General features: G+C 42.0%; 1 long non-coding RNA gene across 3 annotated transcripts in view; it reads left to right on the forward strand.

The window, feature by feature from the left end:
* LOC113958007 overlaps positions 1 to 17,102 on the forward strand; it is a 119,565-nt gene that overhangs the window by 100,652 nt on the left and 1,811 nt on the right. Inside the window, exons 5-7 of one of the 3 annotated variants that reach the window (XR_003531369.1) lie at positions 11,974 to 12,065; positions 14,500 to 14,585; positions 15,180 to 17,097. This is a non-coding gene — a long non-coding RNA (uncharacterized LOC113958007). Of the gene's footprint in view, positions 1 to 11,973; positions 12,066 to 14,499; positions 14,586 to 15,179; positions 17,098 to 17,102 lie in introns of those variants that run through there. The other 2 variants (XR_003531370.1, XR_003531371.1) reach the window with 2 other exon arrangements.

Consider the following 17,102-nt stretch of genomic DNA (forward strand, 5'->3'; position numbering starts at 1 on the left):
GAACACCCCCATCTGTTTTGGCCTTTCCTTATAGAAGGGGTGCTCCAACCCTTGCGGCATCTTTGTGGAATCTTCCTCATCAGGTGGTCACCTGTTGCAAACTAAATTTCCCATAAAACTTGGAACTGCAGCCAAGCCAACTCGGGCAGTAGTCAGTGTTTACTCTTCTTTTATTTTTTTATACAAGACAAATCCAGAAACAATTTGCTGTACTTAGGCAGGTGTTTCTTACCATTAAAACGGAGCAAATCCCTTGCTGATGTTCAAGTGCTGTAGTAACTGTGCACAAAAAAATCCAGAGGAACGTGTGGGTATGTTTAATACAAACCTGTTGGGTTGTAGATCTGTCAAAGCCCCAGATTTGCATTCCTTACATAAGCAGAGATCCTGGTAGTGTTTACACGTACTTTGTCTGTGCTTTGGGAACTGCAGGAATTGTAACTGCTGTGTCAAAAACTCTGCTCTCAGTTGCCATCTGTGGGTTTGCAGGGACACGGGTAGAATATTTACAATTGCAGTCCTATCTAAGAAGTTTGTTTACTCTTACACTTTATTCTAAAACTTATCACAACAATGATAAGAGCAGCATGAGACCTCCATGGAAGTGTGGACAGATTCTGAGAGTACACAGGAATGAAAACCTTGAAGTTTCCGTCTGGTTAATTAATAGTTTGTTTTTGTCAGTGACACAGTTTCGCAGCATTTGCAGTAAGTTTGCTTCGTCTTTGGCCATTTTTTTCCATATGGGTGTGTGCTTCCTTTTCATTATGTTGTTTTTCTTTCCTTTTTTTTCCCCCCCCCCTCTAACACAGCCACTCCTTTCATGTTAAGAATAAGAAATGAGCTTCTCACCGAGCAGAAAAACCCCAAAATTTATTAAACATTTCAATTCTGATCCCTCTAATCCTTTATTACCTGTAGGGGAAGGTGCAGGAAGCTACTACAGGATTGGAGGTTACTAACTTTTTCAAGGGTTAGGATTGCACAAGAGAGCAGTTTATTTTAGATGCTACAGAGAAAGTTTTGAACAACATGATTAAAGATGTGTTGATGAGAAATACATCCCTTTGCCTTGGCTTGTTTCACTTAATTGTACCCCGGAGAGCTCTGAACCCTTCAGCTCCTGTTTTAAACACAACATTGATATAGGCTGGCTGAAGGCATGGAATCATAGAATGCTCTGGGTTGGAAGGGACCTCAAATATCATCAATTCCCAACCCCCTGCCAGGGGCAGGGACACCTTTCACTATCCCAGGTTGCTCAGAACCCCATCCACCCTGGCCTTGAACACTTCCAGGGATGAGGCAGCCACAGCTCCTCTGGGCAACCTGTGCCAGGGCCTCACTACCCTTATAGTAAAGAGTTTCTTCCTAATATCTCATCTTAATTCTACCCTCCTTCAGCTTAAGGCCGTTTCCCCCTTGTCCTTTCACTCCAGCCCCTTTGTCCAAAGTCCTTCTGTAGCTCTCTTGAAGCCCTTTCAGGTCCTGGAAGGCTGTTACAGGATCTGCCTGAAGTCTGTACATATTATCTTGTTTCCTGCTGTGACAAAATAGATTTTAACTCTGGAGATACCATCTTGTAATACTTTCAATACCCAGAGGTTGTCTGTTTGTTGCTCAAGAGAAAGTGAAGGGAACCACTCCCTTGATCTCAGTAAACCAGAAAGCAGCAGTTCATGACTGTATTGGCTTTGTGATGCTGAGATAGTGACTGTAGGAAAACAACCAGAGAGCTTCAAGAAGTAAGATTTTGTGTGTGTGTGTGTGTTTTTTGGTGTTTTGTTGTTGTTTTTTTTTTTTTTTTTAACATACTGAAACCATTTAAAATGTTGCAAGGGGGAAGGGCAAGGAGGGTGGTAAAAAATACATCACCCATCCCTTGTGATTCTGTGGTTTTGTCTGAATATTTTTTAATTTTTTCCCTACAATCAACCATGCATTTCAGTTGTGATCGCTGCCCTAAGACCGGGGCTGCATCCAAGATGTCTCATTTGCCTAATATTAAAAATATGTGTGTGTAATAACATTTTTCTAATGGTTCTAGTCTGGAATATACGTCACACACCTTTGTATTAAAGTTCACAGCACCCTTTTTACATGTTACTGCCCTTTGTGGTGGAGGCTATGCATGGACTTCTTAATTTGCAGTTCTGGTCTGAAAAAAAAAGTTCAAAGCAGCTTGTTATTTATCACCAGAAATAAGTTTTCACTGTTTATCTGTCTTGTTCAGTCTGGTAGAACCAATATATTTGTGATAGGCAGTTTGTCTGCTTAAAGAGGTTATGGTTCATTTACTGGAAGAAATGCTGAGCAACTGACACATAGTGAGGGGTCTGAAGACCTTCTTCCTCCTGTCCTTCTGGAGATGTCTGGAAGCTGTAGGGTTTTTGGTCTAAAATATGTGCAGAACAAATCATGGTGATATCATAGGTGTGAATTCCTGTCAGAAGTTGTGTGTTAGCAAGGCTGCATTCTTTCTTGAATTGAAGTAATAAAACAGTGTTAAAGAAAAGGGACAGTGAATTGTTGGGTTTACAGTATGTAGGAAAATGAGCTTCTGAGCTACTTGCGATTAATGAATCTCTATTTTAAATGTATAACTATCTTTAAAAGACATGATCTTCAACGTACCAGGCAGCAGACAGTACCTGTGTGCTTAATTCCAGCTTGCAGTGACATCTTCTGGATGCCAAGCACTGGGAAAATTTTACCTATTATTTGAGTAGTTGATGGAAAGTTGAGTTTTTCCCTGGCATGGTCCACGGTCAGTGGTGTAGTAATAGGACAAACCAATCCAAATCTACTGTCTCCCAGGCTTGTTCTCTAAGATCTTTGCTTTTCAAATTGCTTTCAAAACATAACGATGTGAATTTGAACACTCTTTGCAAATTTGACCTGTATTTATATCAGCGTGTTTGGAAGAGGCCCATCAAATGATTTCCATATTGTTTTCACTGTGTCTCCAGTTTATTATTCTGAGAAAATTTGATGCATCTGCAGCGTGCACGATCAGCCTTTCTGATATGCAGATGCAGAGCCTCGCCTATCTCCTGGAATCAGTGTAGCAACCGCTCTTACAAACGCCGTGACAATGTATAACCTCCTATCTGAGAACCAGATCAGACTGAAATTGGGACTCAGTCCAAAAAGCAAAATACTGCAATCAATCTACTTACTGTGTCAGCACTCAGCTTCGTTTCTGTTATGTGCACTGCAGGGAAAGGAAGTGGGAAATGCGCGGCAGCATCCAGAAACGGATTCCTGAGTCACGGAGGATGGCAGAGATGAGATGGGTGTTGGCGATAGGAGGTGCTTAGAGGTTCCCATTTTTGCAGACACTCTGTGGCATGAGGGATGTTGCAGGCGATGTTCTAAGCCCGGGTGACACTCAGGAAGTCGCTACATGACACTATGGATGCCACGTGACTTCCCTGTTTACTCTCAGGGCTTGTCTGTGAAGTGGCAGTGACAGAATGAAGGGATTGTGCCACATCATCCTTCCTTGGTCCACGGTCCTTGACCTTTAGAGTCACAACCCTGATACCAGTGGGGATTTGTGGACTCGGGCCCTTGGTAAACCTTCAACCTTCAACTGCTGATGTGTTCAAACTGAGGCAACCTCTTGCTTAAGACTGTGCATTTCCTTCCCTTCTGCCGGCCCCGCCGCTATTCCGGGCTGTGGGCTGGCACCGCTCCTCGTCCGGCGGGCATAGCTCTGGGGGCAGGTGGGCTTCCTGCTGCCAAACCACGTGCTGCACGGCTCACCCTCCATTCCTGCATGCTTCCCACTTAACCCCCTCATGTCTCACTCCCTTCTGTCCTAAAATTGACACCATACTGGGAAAATCACTCACCCGAGCTCGTGGGAGAGCAGGACCCGTGTGCCCGATGCCGCTCAGAGTACTTGGGAGCGTAGCGTGCACTGCACAGCAGCAGGGTCACTTCGGGGTTATAACACTAAATCTTTCAAAAGTAATCACACTTAGGAGTGATTTAAGCACTCGAGTTTCTGGGTGAGAGCCAGTTGCCAAGGTTTAATCTGCACCTTAAAGCTCTGCTGGTAAATCTGATCTGGCAGTTCTGGGGAGAGGCACCAATAGCAAAGTATCTTCCCTGATAAAGAGCAGTGAGACCTTTAATGTCCACAACAGAAATAAAGACATTTTAAAGGGTTTATAAAATTATTATTGCAGCAGAATGCATGGATGGGGTTTGGCTCTGATATATTTTTTTCTTTTTTAATAGTAAATTGGTATACAAAGGAACTTAATGTATTTTTGCAGCTCAAACTCTGTGCAGAAGAAAATCATTATACCCAAAGCCAGTAACTTTTCATGAATGTGATAACAGCTTGTTGCTTGCACTTCCCATGTAAGTTTCAGTGTCATGACTACTTTTATTTACTCATTAAGCTGCTTTTTCTTTCTAAATTAGAATTTTTGGTTATGTTTTGCCATAGCTAACTATGTAAGTACTGAGTTATTCTTCTAGGGAAGTAGGGGATAATGTGTATTTTGAGCCAAAATACTACGGCACCTAAGAAAATAGGGTTTCTGTTCTTAATTGCCAGTTTCTTTCTGTCTTTTATCATGTCTTGGTTTAAAAAAAAATCAACAAGCCCATTGTGATGCTTTTGATTGGGCTTCAACAGAGATAATAAAAGTGTAGTGTCCCTTTGTGAAAGGAGTTTTTAATTATTGTTAATTGTACTTGCCAGCTTCATTTCTGAAGGGAAACGGAGGTGACCTCATCCTGAAAGTTGTCAGTCTCATGCTGGTGTCATTCACTGCCTGGAAAAGAGGTTGGGGTTTTGTTTCTTGTTGCTTCTTTTAATGAGGAGTTATCCGCAGGCCTGATGGGCCCTGTGGCTTTGGGAATGCTGTCCAAACTCTGCCTCAGTAGCAGGCTTGTCTCTGAAACGTTGAACTGCAGAGCTAAGTTGTGGCTCAGGAGCAGGGGATCAGCAGAGTCTCAGACCTGTGATATGCCCATTCCAGTAACATCTCTAACAGCACCAGTACCAAAGACTTTAGGGAGAGGTGATGGACTCTTCATAGAGGACAGCTGAAGATTCAGGGGTTTATTCTTTCTCTTTCATACTAATTAATCCAATAATCTTGTATGTTTAGATTATCCATCCAGAGACTTAATTTCTTAACCCTTTGCCAGTCTTGGGTTCGGCATGTTCTTGTGAAGTCCCTCCTTCACCTATGCTTTGCATTTAAACAGATGCCACGAGAGATTTCCTCACCCTTTGGACTGCAGACCATGCAGGATAGTGGGGGCTGCATGTCTGTGCAGGTGCCAATGTATCAGGACAAGCCAGTGTTTAATTATGGCCACAGTGTAAATGCCAAAATATTTACAATCATTTTGGTTCATTGAGCTTCTCCACACGTCAGAAGAAGGATGAAGAGGAGTACGTTTTTGTCTCTCTTCACTATTCTGTATTTCTTAAGCTGTTACCTCGTTTCATCTTAAATGAACCTTCTCTAAAATACTCTGAACTTTTCAATTCCATTTCAGTTCACCCAGTGCCATCTGCCACGGTGTCTGCAATGTATTTCAGTCCTGACGAAATCCCCCTTTCTCATCGGTACCTCCACACACTGTCGTAAGGATGATCTGACAAGCAAAGCTGGCAAGTTGTTCCCACCTTTGTTGCCAATTATAAATCAGTGTAAAGAGGCAAATTCTGACAGCCTGTGTCCTTAGGGGTGTTTGAATACCTAACTCATAGTGAAATCATTAGCAGTGAGGCTCTTGAACATCCCTGAGGCTCTGGGCTGGGGTCTCTGCTCACGTTTTGCTCAAGCAGTTTCTCCCTGACTTTAATCACTCTTCTGTCTGTCTCAGATGGGTATTTAAAGCTGCAGATTTTTCCTCAGCATCAAAACCATTGACTTGGAGATAGACTGAACACAAGGTACCAGCAGTTCCATCTAAAAGGGAATAAGCATCCAGCTGGTTGGTTTTCTAGTCATGGAGAAATCTGCAAGGTCAGTGAGCTTGGTACATGTGATGGGTCTCTTCACCACTGCCAAATGTGTTGGGAACTGTGGTCTGGAGCTCCCAGTTTATCTCATTCCTTTGCTTTCTGCTGCTCATTAAAAGATGGAATTAAAATCTCAGTTGTGTGAGATGTTCAGGCTGTCTGAAATGGTTTTCATTCTGTGGCTCCCACAATTTGTTCAGGCAAAAGGAAGGGAAGTTTTCCTGAAGTAAACCACATTCTTCAGTAAAAACACTGAACTCAGGTCACCTTTGACTTTACCGAGTCCTTCCTTTGCTATCTGTAGCATGAAAATTACATGTGCATCTTAAAGGATTGTTCTGAAAATCATGATAGTTATGTTACCACTCCTGTAGTCTTACCAAATTATATATTAAATATAAATATTGTCAAACATGTTCACCTCCCAGGGCTGAGTTTGGTGTCTTGTTCTGGTATCTTGTTCTTCATCCTGAACAGAAACACAGGAGAGTGAGGTCTTGTCTCTTGTTCTCACAAAGCACTGTAGAAATTGTGGCTGTTCAGAGTAGTCCTCGAATCACTGTTCCATATGTTGTATAGTTGCAACTCCCAGGTTTCAGAATGGGATAAAGAACCTGTTACCAGCAGCAGCAAACGTGACACATCTCCTTCTCTCGTGCCAGACGAGTTTTTGATGTCAGATTTTGGAGGTATATGTTTCGTGTGGGCACAGCTGGGTCTTGATTTAAAAAAATAAAATGACTTGAAACTACTCTGGGGCACAAATAAATGACTTGCAGGAATAGCAGAGTATTGAGCAACAGGCAAAGGATGTGTTGTTTCCTTTAAGGGTTCTGACTAGAAATGACGTCACTTAGATAGTTTGGATGTTTGTGAACACTACAGGGCTTGGAAAGGGAAAGCAAATCGGAAAAACACTGGGAAGCTGAACAATTTGTTTTGTTTTATGACTCCCTGGTAGTTTAATGAGGGAGCTATTACTCATGCACTGTCACTGCACATCTAGAAAATTCCTCTGGGTTTAAAAACTGGCAGGAAAAAGTAGTTTCCTAAAAAACACTGAATTAATGAGATAAAGCCCATTGCTCAGGAGTCCCAAACAGGAAGGGTCAGAGGCGGAGCTGTGCAGGGCTCACGGTGTGTTGGAAATCTCCACAGGGGATTTCAGAGAGCAGATAGTGCTGGCAGGGATTCAGAGAAGTGATGCAGCAGATATGCTCAACCATCTCTCTTTTAGGATGCAGTAGCATGGATTTGGGGAGAAAAAATACAAGTTCAACTGGGGCATTGTCGCCAATCCTCCCCCTCCATTCCTTTACATCTGAAAATATCTGGGACTGGGGTGTTTAAAGAAAGGGCTTTGGAGCCATGGGCAATGATACAAGGCAGTTTATTAGTAATATTGACATGTGAAGTGAGGGAGATATATTTAAGAGAAGAAAAAGAAGTATTTGTTGTGTGGGCTTAATTATACAACTTTAAATGAATTTTCACAGTTTCATAATCTGTATTCTTATGGTCTGACTTCTTGCTTTGAGTCTGTACTATTTTTTAGATCTGTACAGTGTTTTACAGATCTGTAGAGTGCAGTTTGCGTGTTGACTTCAGTTATTTTTAGGTGTTTTAGCCTATCCTGTCATATTCATACCGGATACACGTTATCCTCACCTTAACTGGAAACCTGATACAACTTTCATGGCCCTGAAGGCAGGGTGAAGGCTGTTTCAGATTGATGGTGTAGAGAGCACAGTAAGCAGAGGTCTGCTCCAGTCTGGAAATGCAAGTGAATATTCTTTACCAACCCCCTGACACAATTACTCACTCGTAGCATAAGTTACTGTAATTTCTTTTGCCAAAAAAACTCTGATAAAGCAGAGGCTGTTAGGAGGGAAATCCGTAAGGAGTCTGGAAAGTGTGATGTAAGGATTAGTAATAGAATTAGCAAGCTGCTGTAACAGTTCTGCTACAGTTTCTCCTAAATTACAGTACCTCAAACATAATCATAGTCATTCCTTGTCTTGCTGAAGTGCTGTGGAGTAGTCCCAGTCAGTTTTCTCTTCTCTCTGTGTTGCTATCCTTGTAAGCCCTTTAAAAACTCTCTTAATTACTCATTTGTTTCAAGAATATTACCAGTTTTCCATGGAAATACAGAAGTAGCCCTGGAAAGGTTGTGTATTTTAAGCTTCAGATCAAAATGATGCTCAGCTCTGTCCCCCTGTACATGCAATATACACCTTCTTTAAAAATATCCAGTACTGAGCTGGTTTTTAAATTTTTCTGAAGCACAGAGTTGCCCAGTTTATGCCTCTGTGCTGGATTTTTGCCCTTGGGTGTGGAGCCCAACTGCTTGAGCCAGAATTAGGAAATACTTCCTACATGTGCTGTGAAAAAATGTTGGATGACAGGGCAGAGCTCAGTTTCCACCAGAATGGAACAGAATGAGACTTGAAAAAGCTGGGGGGACTCTTGCGGTATTATGAAGATGGCAGGAGTGTGGATGTCGTGGAATTTTGGAATCAAAATAGTCTGCAGAGAGGGAGACACTCCAGAGGGAACTTGCTTGGGACGCATTAGACCAAGATTTGGGCATCAGTCACTCTGAGAGAGTATGTGTGTGTGGCAAGGGAGCACAGGGAGGCTCAGGAGCTGCACAGCCGGTGCAGAGAGATGTTCAGCCTCACATCTTGGATCTGTGGTGCTCCAGTTTTCCAGGGTAGTGTGAAGCTGAAGGCTGAGAAGGCGTAGAAAGGGGCTCTCCTGCTTTCCATGTGGGTACTTCTGTGTCCAGTGAAGACAGTGAGCACCAGCGCTCCTGTGCAGCCTTGTTCTCTGGTGTTGGCATGGATTGTGGTGGATTTTAGGCTCTTTCAGGGGACTTTGTGGTGTTCAGACTGCTTTTTGCCTAAATAGATTGCAGCAGAGTCTCAGTGAGAGGCAGGTTCCCTTGCTCCAGGTGGGGCGCCTTCAACTGTGCAGGAAATACCGGGCTCTGATATGGCACGTGCTGATGCCCCAGCAGCTACTGAGTAGAGAGTTTTATCAGTCTGGACTTCGGGCACCTAAATGCCACCAAAATTTGGGCAGAACCAAGGCAGGCCACAGGGATGATGCCTGCAGCCTCCCAGTCTCATGGCAAAGAGATGCTTCTCAGGCAGCCATCTGAGGGACAGCTGTGTCTCACTGCCTTCTTCAGCAGCAGGACTGGCCTTCCCAAAGCTCCTGTCCTGTGTGTGCTACACAACGATGACTTGTAATTGATGGAAACCTACCTTAGTTTCTCTGGTAATGAGGGTTTAATTGTAGTCCATTCACATTATCATGGTTCAACTGATTTCCTGCCTTGGCTGAGGGAGCGTCTCTGCTGTTTTCTCTCTGTGCCGAAAGGAAGCTGCTGAAGGAGTTGGTGCGTCTGACAGGCAGATCCAACCTAACGTGGTGCTGCTCCCACCTTTGCACTGGTGCATGTGCTGCCTGACACCACCATCCCACACCTATCTGAGCTCCTCTCCCTGCTCCTGCTTTACAGCTGGATTTTGGAATGCCAGGTGTATGTACGCACCGCGTTCAAGCGATTGTCAGGTTTTGTGTTTGAAGACTTTCCTCTTCTGTCTTTTCTTAGACTTCACTCTGTCAAGGCCTGTGCAGCTGGCGTTACATAGCACATACTTTATTATCCCAGTCATCACTTCAACTGTTTAATCCTTTTAACCTTCACATTGGCTACAGTAGGAATTACGGGGATAATCTTGAGTGAATTTCCTTGGCCACTGTTAAAACCACAAAGAAATCTAAAGTAGTTCTGTGAAAAAAGAATTTCTTGATGAAACTATTTGTGAGGGTCTGAAAGGGGGGAGTACAAGTTGAGAACTCAGTCCAGCTGCAGGGAAATGGTTGTGGGGACACCACCACGGGCTGGCAGCTGCCACATTCCTGTACCCATCATCCCAAACCTGTTGTAAGCACAAAACAGTTAATGCAGAACAGTCATCCCTGCTGGGCATGGAAGGGACCTTGCTGCCAGATGGTATTTATGTTGTGCATTATCTCCGTAGGTTTTGCATCTGTCTTTGCTGCAGTTTTGTTTTCTGCCTTCAAATTCCCTTTTTCTTATTGTGTCTAATAAATTAAATTGAATTTGCAAAATAGTACAAAGTGACATTAGGATGTGCCTGTTAACAGAGGAGAATTAATTAATTACATGCCGTGAACTAACTGAACTCATTTAGTCATTGATGAATTAACTTAGTATGTCTGTTACAAACAGGAGAACTGGAATGCTGGCAGAATAAAGGGTGAAATCTCTCATTGACTAAATAACTGGTGTTTCTTTAGGTTTAGTTAGTGTTTCTTAGTCTAGTAATGGCCAGATTTTTAGAAGTAGGAAGTTCTACCAGTCATTTGCAGTTTTGTGTTCCCCTCTGTGATTCCGTCCTACACTGACATCTGCCCCTTGAATTCATTTGAAACCTTGAAGTTTCTAGTTGCTTTTTCTTAACCAAATCTCATAACTAGTTCTTCATCATTCCCTTTTTTTCACTGGTCAGATTTTCAGTGTCATCAATCCTATTTCCAGCTGGAGATTCCATTCTGCATGGATGTCTGTAATTCTGGGGGCGGGGGTTGTGGTCTTTCTTAATCATATTTCTAATGTGCACAGTGACATTCTCTCCGTGCACGTTCTGCATCTTACCTCTTCCCAGATTTCTTTGCAAACATGGATTTGATTTCTCTCTCTCTCTCTCTCTCTCTGCACTCGAGTTTCAGACCTACACCTCTGTACCTCATTTTGTTTTCCTTGCAAGGTGTTTGTGTGGCTTGCACACATGTGGGTTGCTAGCACAGTGTAGTGTCAACAGAAAGGAGCTTTCTCCCATGCCAGCCCTCTGTAAATGCCACAAAAATACCTTTTTATTTAAGCCTCTGTTTTAAAACTATGTCCTTCTATGCAGCCCAGAGCAGAAAGGCCAGTGGGCTGTTAATCTACCTTTATATCAGGTTTTATTGTCTCATTATTCCTTATACTTTCTCTTCTTTTATGTGTGTTCTCGCTTTTTTGCCTCAGGCAGTAAACTGGAAACCAAACTCATTTTATTCTGTTTTATGTGAAGCTTCTAGATTGGTGTGTTTTGATCCATGACAGGGTCTCTGCCCTGCTACAGTAGTTGCCTTTCTTGGAAATCATTGGAAGGTAAATACCTACATTAGCTTTAAAATCTGCACAAACTGAGTTTCACAGCTCTCAAGACAAATCAGAAGTTCAGCCGTGCTTTGATGCTCCAATTAGGAGATGCTGACCTTGTTTGCAGCTTCAACAGGTGGAGCCAGTTGCAGGGAGAAGATTGATAAGACCACAGATATTGGATATGTGCACATTGCGTTTTCCTGATGGATAGGGACACGCTTTCCTAGTGCAGCTAAAGATGTTTAATAGCCGTTGTCGATCAGAGCAGTAACTATTCCATAAATCAGAACTGCTTTCAGAATCCAACAGCCCCTTTTCCCATCTCTTGCTTGGCTGTGTTCAATATGTGGAGCCTTAAGTTGTCCTCTGATTAGCTCTCTGGTTTCCATGGCATGTGCCAGCATCAACGTTTATTATTGAAGCACATTGTCTGCTTTTCTCTTGATGTTGTGACTGTCCTGTAACAGAAGTCACATGCACAAACTGAGTAGTAACAGGGGTTCAGGAGGAAGGATCAGTAAATATTCTAAGCTGTGCGTGGTTGTGCAGATGTAATTGATTCCAGCCCCGCCAGATGCTCACCAGTTGATCCAGATGATCCTTACTCAGCATGCAGTGAAGATCCCTGTCATATTCTGGCTCTTCCAGTCTCTAGCACAGCTTACAGGCCATTACTCAGTCCCTAAAATCTTTTATCTTTACCATAACCATGTGACTTTTTTGTATTTTTAGGGGAAGCTAAACTGGAAATGCGCACACGCGCATTTAACATGAACCATTCTATAAATTCCAGGTGCTGATCTCACAAAGGTGTCCTGCATATGCCAAAGGACGAACATGTTGTTTGAGGGGAAAAGCTGTTCATAAATCTCTGCAAACTGAAAGGTAAATAATTTCTTTTTCCAGTACACTGGTGGAGTAAGATCTCTGCGTCGGTTATTTTTCCTGCTGTGAAATATGTAGTGTAAATGTATCTGGCATATATTATATTTGTCACTGTGCAGCAGCAGAATGTAGGAAGTGGTTATCTTTAAAAAAAATTTGATTTATACTTCGTAGAATCACAGACTGGTTTGGGTTGGAAGGGACTTTAAAGATCATCTCGTTCCAACCCCCTGCCCTGGGCAGGGACACCTTCCACTAGACCAATTTGCTCAGATCCCCGTCCATTCCTTGTTGTACTTCTTTTGCATAACAAGGAAAGGTTCAGAGGTGGCTTGTTTCACTCTGAAAATATTTCTGGCTTGGATTTCAGGGTTTTTTTGCAGTGTCATACATGATGGGAGGAGTAAAGAATATTTGTCTTTGGATAAAAGATCCGCTGCAGTGTGTTCGTGAGGCGTAAGAATTCAGCTGAGGTTAAAACTTGAAGTGGTCTGATTGAATTTCCTATCTTTCTTAATTGTTATCTTTTTTCTGTGTGATAATTTTAATTTCACTTCCTCTTCAGTAATTGTGGAGTCTTCCAAAGTAGTCTGAGTTTGTATTATATCAGACAAAAATTACAGACTAATAAATGTTTTCGTGGTGTTTATTGTTATTTTTAAAAGATATGTAAGAGCAGTTCTTTCCAGGTCCTTTGACAGACAAACTGCCATGATGATTCTTGGAGCAGCATAAATTAATCCAGTGCTGGAGATAAGCAGAGAGCAACAACATTAAAGGGTGCCTGGTTTTAAGAGCTCACTTGGTAGGGACAGAAGTGGCTGTGATACAACACATGGCACGAGGATACAAACAGTAGGTGTAGCTTTGGAGTGCTCCATGATGGACATTTCTACTCAGGGATGGGATTAGCACTTCTATTGAAACTTATGTAACAGCTACAGTGCCAGGGTGGTTGCTAAAAATGATGCTCATCGCTGTTAGATCCCAAAAGCTTTCAATCAGAAGAACTATTTTCAGCTGAAGAAATATTTTTTTTTTATTCCTAATGGTCATTGTTTTTCTCCCAGATCCCAATGAGATACTTTTAAATATGTAAGGCAGCAGTAGAAATGAAATAAAGTGTTTATATAATGTAAAGACATGGACAAGCAACAGTGAGTTTTGTTGTGGGTGGCTACTTCATTATCATATCTTCATTAACATACCTCAGCAGTCAGCAGGGAATTACATTGTTCCTTATGTCTGTCCTGTCCAATTCCTAAAATATAACATCAGCTGTTTTTATCCAGCAAATCTTGATCCCTTTGGGAAAAAAACCCACTGTTTTCCTGCCTCTGTTGCCCCAGAGGTTGGTGTTTGACTGAAGAGCTGCCATGGTGATGGGCACAGGGTGGGAATGTGGACAGAAATAGAGCGAGGCTGAAACCAGGCTGTTCCTGCTTCCTTATGGTTTCAGTAGCCCTCTCTGATATGGATGGTGACTGATTGATTCCAAGGAGGTATTTGTTATTACATATTTGAGGCAGGGTATTTCTGCCTCACGTTCTCAGAATTAACACAAAATAATACTCAGGCGTGGTGGAGTTGTCCACCATACTCAGGATGGTGGAGTTCTCAGATTGATAATGTTTTTTACAGGATGCACATCATAATTCCCTGCAGAGCAGTTTGTGCCCGTTGTGCTGGGATTTGGATGCACAGAAGTCTCCCTCCTCCCATCCAAACTGAAGTCAGTTTTTGCTGATGAATAATTCATATCCTGAAGCCTGTGTCACAAAAACATCTTAGTGCTTTTTTTCCCCAGCTTGATAAGCCTGCTTTTGTATTTTTAGGATTTCCTTTGCTGCTAATCCCCAAAATCAGCCTGAAGAGGTTTCAAAACAGAGTTCAGAGTAAATCTGAGGCAACTTCTACGTCAAGGATATTGCTGTATGCAGCAGGTGATTCTCTGGCACCTGCTATATATGGATTCTGCCTCCACAAAGGTTTATTTCCTTGTGGCTTGAGGGCTCAAAATGCCATGGAGTCAGTGCACAGGTGGACTGCACCTCACAGGAGTCTGCCAGGAGGTTTGGATACATCTTTGGATATATCTTAAAAGGAGTAACAGGTACTTTGTTATGAAACAGAGACAGCAGTTTCTTTTGATGAATTTTGAAGCTCTAATCAGAAATTACTCCTTCCAAGGGGAACATGATACCTGTATTTACTGCTGTTGCTTAGTGGTACACTGTGATTGCCTGTTCTGACCATAAATGTGCTCACATAAATTCGGATTGTGAGGAGCCATAACGTGGCTAAAAAGCCTGTGTAAGAACCTGGAGGAAGAGAAGAATGATTCTGAAGTTGTATTTTAATTTATCTCCCTGCAGAACAACACAGAAGGGACTAACTCAGACAGCTTCTTGTGTTTTGGTTTTTTTTCTTCCAGATTCTGAAGACAAACCTGTCAGTAGTGAATTGTCCCAGAAGCACATGGAGAAAGTTGTACATGGTGGAGGCTGTTTTTTTTCTGAGGTACAGAACATCTGTGTCCTTCCTTGGTATCAGCTGTTGTAAATACCTTGTAGCCATCAAGCCTTTATTGCTCAAAGCTTTGAGAAGCTTTGAAATTAAAAAGATAAAGTTATTGTGTGTGCATAATGGATAAATTGGATGTTTCATTAGTGGAAAATAACTGTCTTTATTTGAGAGCTGTTCCAGAGGGATGTTCCCCAGATCTCTTACTTCGTAGTTCTTCTCAGTGCAGCTAAACAAAGCACAGGAAGGAATGGGAAGTACTCTCTTCAGTGTAGGAAATCTTTTCAGTAATGGTTTTTCATGTCAGTAATTTCCTCACAAATGCTTTTTGTTCTTACCTGGTTATATCAAGCCACTGCAGACCTTCTGATCATATTAAATTCCATTCGTGGAGGCTTTGATTGTTTCTTGAACACTGCCCATTTAACATCAGACAACAAAATTGTTCAGTAAGAAAAATTCAAATGGAAAAATGCAGACCTGTGGGGGAAGTTGGACCTTGTGCAAAAACCCAGTAAAACTTGAGTAAGAACCTCAGAGTTCAGTGTATTGATTTTCTTGTGAAAGTTCAAGAGCTGTGTTTCGTTGCAGGCTGAAACTCATCTCAACTCCTCATGACCAACTGAGCAAGAGAGATGGGATTTGATGCTATCCAAGGTGTAATTCCACAGTTCATGTCTTTTGCTACTGCCAGCTTAATAAGTTTCTGCCCACTCCCAGCCATTCATTTCCAGCGCAGCAGCAATGCAGTGCCATCTCTTCCCTGACCGTGCGGAAAACCAGATGGCTGAAAATAACTCAGTCAAGAAAAGAAACCCTATATTTTATTTTTTTCGTTTGAATTAGAATCATTTGAATGATGCCCACGGGCAGTCGTATTGGTACAACTGAAGGTGACATGAACTGCAGCATCAGAGGCAGCAGTGAGCACTGGAGGGTGTCCCAATGCTAAGTGATCTTGCTGTCAACAAAAATCTACTCTGGGACCATATCCTGGATGAAGGGGTTTCACTAGCCACAGGATTATTTATTGAACTGCTGCTTTTCATTTATTTTATTAAGGAAGATTAACATCTTCTTGTTTGGGCAGGTTTATTTTTTTTTACTTGAGGAGATAAACCATCTCTGTGAGAAGTCAGTCAGCTTTGTGGACAGCCATGAATGTCAATAAAGTCTTGGCAAACACAGTAGGCATTTATTCAGCCTTGCAAATTAAAAACATTTTTCCTGCTTGTTTAGTGAAGGGAACAAAAAAAGACAAATTACATAGCGGATGAGCTCTCTTGATAGTTGGAATTCATTAAGCTGGTGGTGAAAACGCTGGGGGATTGATGGTGCAGAAAAAGAAAAGATGAAGCAGCTTTTCCCCAATAGCTGTGGTTTAAGTTCAAGTTGAAAATGACCAAAAAAAAAAAAAATCCCTTAAAGACATCTGTAACTGACTTCACAGTCTCAGTTTCTATCTGGGTAGACAGTTCTTTTCTCACTGCAGTTAATATTAATTGGTTTTTCAGCTGACAGATAATTTCTCAGTGGTTCCTTCATCTCCATCATGCCATGGGGTGTCTGCAGCAGCTCATAAATGAGATCCACGGCGAGGCGTTAAGTAGGAAGTTCTCACAGTCCCTTCCCCTGCTACAGACAGAGCCTTTCTGCAGACTTGTCACTCTGTCATCTTCCCCCTGGTTTCACGTTTTATTAAAAAAAAAAAAAAAATAAATGGGGGGAATTTAAAAAGTTACAGTAAGTTGAACAGTTTGTCATATGTAATGTTCTCACAGGCCATTGTCTGCAAATTACAGGCTGGCTCGGTCTTTCAGATGGATCATAAAGCTGTCCTAAGTCAAGCTCTCACAAAATCCATTTACACAGCTCCTGTTGTGGCAGGGCACGGAAAGGAAGCAGTAGGACTTATTTTTTAATGAATTTCCTGTGCAGGATCATTAGTCCACATGGAAGTCTTTCCAAGTCGCACCCAGTGCATGTTCTCTCTGATTATCCCTGATTAATCTGATAAAGTGCCCACAGTTGTCATTTGCAGTCTCAGATGGGATCACAGTTCTCAAATTATTCCAAGTGCAGAAATTCTGCAGGAATTCATCAGTGGAAGAGAGAGGGTTCCCTCATAGGTGTTTGAATGCAGCTTAAACCACCTGTAAATCAGTACATTTACTCAGCAGCAAAACAAAACCATTGTAAACTTTATTCTTGCAGTGCTTTAATTGCAGATAAAGCTTTGCTCATGCAAGTCATCCCATCAATGTCAAATAAAAACATGAATTATGAAGTATTTAAGATTAGGGCTTAAGTCACTGGCATGTCATTCTCTTAATTTTCTCTGGAGGATTACAGAACACTTAATTTGTAATTACAGAAACAAAAATGTAATCAAATGCTCTTCCAGCTACAGGTTTTACCAATTTACAGTGAATTCTGGGTTTGCTCTTCCTATTTCCCAAGCTCTTGCTTTTAAATCTAAAAAAATTAACTCCTCTGTTCTTCTTCTTCTTCCCA

This window comes from Corapipo altera, unplaced genomic scaffold (assembly GCF_003945725.1).
Source record: "Corapipo altera isolate COAL_440 unplaced genomic scaffold, ASM394572v1 178, whole genome shotgun sequence".
Taxonomy (NCBI): Eukaryota; Metazoa; Chordata; class Aves; order Passeriformes; family Pipridae; genus Corapipo; species Corapipo altera.